At 32.9% G+C, this 4,389-nt stretch overlaps 1 protein-coding gene across 2 annotated transcripts in view; it reads right to left on the bottom strand.

The window, feature by feature from the left end:
* enpp4 (ectonucleotide pyrophosphatase/phosphodiesterase 4) overlaps window positions 1-2,065 on the bottom strand; it is a 6,162-nt gene extending 4,097 nt beyond the window's left edge. For both annotated transcript variants that reach the window (XM_016284028.1, XM_016284027.1), the window contains exon 1: window positions 1,901-2,065. The gene's annotated coding sequence lies outside the window, so the exon portion shown is untranslated. The remainder of the gene's footprint in view (window positions 1-1,900) is intronic.
* Between the last annotated feature and the right edge of the window lie 2,324 nt (window positions 2,066-4,389).

Genomic DNA, 4,389 nt, shown 5'->3' with positions numbered 1-4,389 from the left:
TGGCAGTCCTGAAACGCCGTCTAAGCTGTTCGCCAATCACAACACACTGGGACAGCTAACCAATCACAACACATTTTGTTTTTCAGAAGGCGGACCTTCATCAAAGCCGGAACTAATGGAGCCGTTTGTGCCAGCCTGGGGAGAAAGGTATTGTAATAATGTAAATTATGTGAAAAATAATGCGTTTTTCGAACCACCAAGCATGAGAGCATGTTCTAGTACACCCCCAAAACAAAATCAAGACTTTAAAAGAGCATAATAGGACCCCTTTAAGGTTTCACATAAGTTTTTGGAGAATAAAATGTCAACATTTGGTTGAAATAATGTTACATTATCATTCAGTGTAACACAATATTTATGTAAAAATTCAAACAACATGCTTATTCTGACTTGTGCATATTAAAATATATAAAAGAATAAGGGAGCATATTAAATTTGATTGTGTTTTAAATGAGTAAAAAATTCTTACTGACAAATGGGCAAAACCTAGGATAGTGGCAAATTAAAAAAAAATTAAAATTACAACTAATTAGTATTTGGGGTGAAAGTAATTAGTCTTTTAATATGTCATAAATTGATTTTTGTTGTAAATATGCCTGGCAAGTTTGTTACACTGAATGGCATTTTAGTGGGTGTCTTCTGTAAATCAGGGGAAAATGTATGATATTTATTTTTTGCTCAGAAAAACTAAAACAAAATTGCAATTAAATTAAACAGAAAACTTAACAACAATTTAAAGCAGTATTACACTTATCGTTTTTTTAGGCTTAAACCCTTTTTTCGTCTTTGACCCATGTACAACTTAAACTTTCTTTAAAACTTTATTTCAACTAGTTGCCAAACAGACACATCCAAAAATAAAATAAAAATGACAAAAACACACAACTAAATTACTATTATAAAATCTGTAATAATCGATACTCAAGATAATTGCACATAATGTTTCACTGTACACAGCCTACAAAGATAATTCACTGTTTTGTGTTCATTGTTAATTAATTTTACAACTAACAAATTAGATTTCTTTCCATCTGATTCATTGATTAATCGATTATCAAAATAATCACTAGTTGAGCCCTAGTTAGTAAAGATACATTTTGTATTATGATAAAGGCTTTAGCCAAATATTAGTTATTAAAGAAGTTATTTAATCATTTTAAATCAGAGTCAATTTTATTTTTATACATTCAAAGTTAATTGAAGGCTAGCATACTGTTGTGTTAAAGTCTATTGATCTCGTGATCTATATTAAACACTTCTTGAAGGTCAGTGCCATAACCAGATCTTTATTCCTGGACAAATTATTTTTAAAAATTTCACTTTTCACAATTTTAAGCAATCAAATGCTTTCAACTGCAGAATCACACATACTGTATATATATAGACTTGCAGCTCTGAACCCATGACCAGGAACTTCACCTGCTAGTCAATACTGGACACTCCAGAAGATGTTTCACCTAATAAATGTCCACTTTCCCTTACTTTAACTTATTAATATCAATATTTATAATAAGTAGAACTTTTGTGTAAATTATGAGTTTTGTGTAACTTCACAAGAAAGTGATACAGGAAGCACCTGAGGACAAAACGCGGTTCTAAACCCATACTGATAGAGAGCAGGTGCAAAACCTACAATTGCTGCAGCTGATCAATAATCAATACAGGCCTGATTGAAACCCATTTATAATGCAACGCAATTCTATAACGTCCAATGGGCGTTTCGAAGACAGAACGTTCACAATAAACTACGAAAATTGCAACCTAAAAGAAAAGAACTTGACAGTCTCGCACTCTACGGCTCTGATCACATTATTACTGATGGTGCATCGATTATGATATAGATGATCAATGACGGGTTTGGCCAAACTTGGGAACTAAAAAAGACGAAACATGACCGTACCTTTCTGCTCGGGACGTCGGAAAGCGTATAGTTTAACTGCAGTCACATTAAACTCCTCGGTGGTGTCGATCTGATTTATAAAGTCAAATATGTTCTGGGTTTGATGCGGTTTCTCGCGCTTCCTCAAACACAATACCGGCGTGACGTCACAGCATGACTGACAGCTCCAGCAGCCAATGAAAGCGAGGGACGTCCCACCGCAGGTGCTCTTCACTTTTCACGATCACTGATCTAGAGCAATAGTTTTGTTTTTTTTTGTATACACGACCTTCTTTTGAATTGAGCACAGCTAAGGTGAAAAAATACGGACTTTTACATTAACCGTTCCCAACTCAATCCTATCCAGCCATCTTCAAGAAACGGCTAAAAACTTGACCTTCTAACTCTAGCAATCTCAAATCTAAAAAAAATAAATAAATAAAAATAAAAAACTCGACCCTCTAACACTTGCACTCTCTATTCTATTTCTATTCTTACTATTCTTTTCTTTTTTTAAAAGGAGAGCCTCTAACACTAATATTATGTCTATATAGGTTTTTTTATTATTAAGTTTTATTTAATTTGAGTTATTTCAGTACTTCAACATACAAAATGGAAATGAAATAATACATATATATTGGATGTATTTATATATATGTATATGTGTGTGGCTGTACATACACATATGTAGTTGTTTTTTGGTGTTTGGCTTAGTGTTATGTTTGAATCATTATTATACTTTATTTATTTTGTTTTCATTTAAATGTTTAGTTTTGAAATGTTGTTGTATGCATTTGTCATTGAATTGATTTTATTTTCTTAAATGTGTATATATATATAGTATTTATAGAGTTTTAGCTTTTAGTTTTAATTACTTTTGCTTATTTGTAAGTCGCTTTGGATAAAAGCATCTGCTAAATGACTAAAAGTAAAAGTAAAGTAAAAGTAATATTCTCTATTCTTTTTCTATTCTTGTTTTCTTTTTATTTATAATATAAATGACCCTCTAACACTAGCATTCTCTATTATTTTGACTTATTTGATTTTTTATTATTAAAAAAAGACCCTCTAACACTAGCGTTCCCACATTCTTTTCTCTCTTCTTGTTTTTTAAATGTAGACTGTACTGCGTTAGAATAAACGAAACTTGTCACAGCACTTAGGCTACATATTATTGCCCTTTTGCTGGTTTTGATTGCTTCTATTATTGTCCTCATTAAGTCGCATGGGATACAATCGTCTGCTAAATGTCTAAATGTAAATGTAATACATCCGGTTGAGAACGATCTTGAATTAGAATAGTATTCTTTTTTTCTCTTCCAAAGTAAAATTTCAATATCATATTTTTACCAGCTGCTGAATAAACAATAAAACCACACTGACATCTTAAAGGTTCGTGTCTATACAGAATTTTAGAAATAAATAAACAAACAAATAAATCTAGCACCTGAGTAACAAATGTGACAACTAGCCCCGCATTTGACTATGTCTGAATGCGGTTTGGTGAAGGAAGGTTGCTACTCAAACATGTAACTCTATTATAACATATAACTAGCGGCTTCCCCTTTTTAAAGGAATAGCTCACCCAAAGATAAAACTTTTCTGAAAATGGACTCACCTTCAGGCTGTCTAAGATGTACATGGGTTTGTTTAACATCTTGTGAAGTGAAAAGCTGCACGTTTGTAAGAAACAAATCCATCATTAAGACTTTTTAACTTCAAACAGTTGCTTCAAACAGTTGGCTAAAGTATAAATCCATAATCCATGATATTGCTTTCTCTAGTGAAAAAGTAATCTCAATCAGGAGAGAAATATGCACAGATCAAGCACCTTTTACTAGTGGAAACAGTTCAAAACTTTTTCACCGGGATGGATTTTTTCACTGGAGGAAGCGCTATAATGGATTATGAACACGTATTTTGGCCAGAAACACATTAATGATGGATTTTTTTTCTTACAAACACTCAGCTTTTGTCACAAGATGTTGACTGATGGACTGGAGTGGTGTGGATTACTTGTGGATTATTGTGATGTTTTTATCAGCTGTTTGGACTCTCATTCTGACGGCACCCATTCACTGCAGAGCATCCATTGCTGAGCAAGTGATGCAATGCTACATTTCTCCAAATCTGATGAAGAAACAAACTCATCTACATCTTGGATGGCCTGAGGGAGAGTATATTTATAGACCATTTTCTGACAAACTATTCCTTTAAGGACTAGGCCAGAACTTACATAAAGTGATGCTATGATAAGATATGATAAAATATCTTATGACATGAAAATGAGAAAAGCTTAATGGTCATATTAGGAGTTTGTCTGGTCTGCTCTGGTTGATGAGAACTAATCACTCAGACATGCGCTGGACTCAAGGGGTTCCCAGTTTAGCAGGCAGCTGCTGTGTACTAGTTCACCGCTCAACCTCCACAATATCACATGTAAACAATCTGCTTCTATATATATATATATATATATATATATATATATATATATATATATATGACTTATG

The sequence above is a fragment of the Sinocyclocheilus grahami genome, unplaced genomic scaffold, assembly GCF_001515645.1.
Source record: "Sinocyclocheilus grahami isolate Dianchi unplaced genomic scaffold, SAMN03320097.WGS_v1.1 scaffold179.1, whole genome shotgun sequence".
NCBI classification, from domain to species: domain Eukaryota; kingdom Metazoa; phylum Chordata; class Actinopteri; order Cypriniformes; family Cyprinidae; genus Sinocyclocheilus; species Sinocyclocheilus grahami.
Note: the sequence above shows the minus strand (reverse complement) of the source record. Positions and strands in the feature narration are given on the sequence as shown.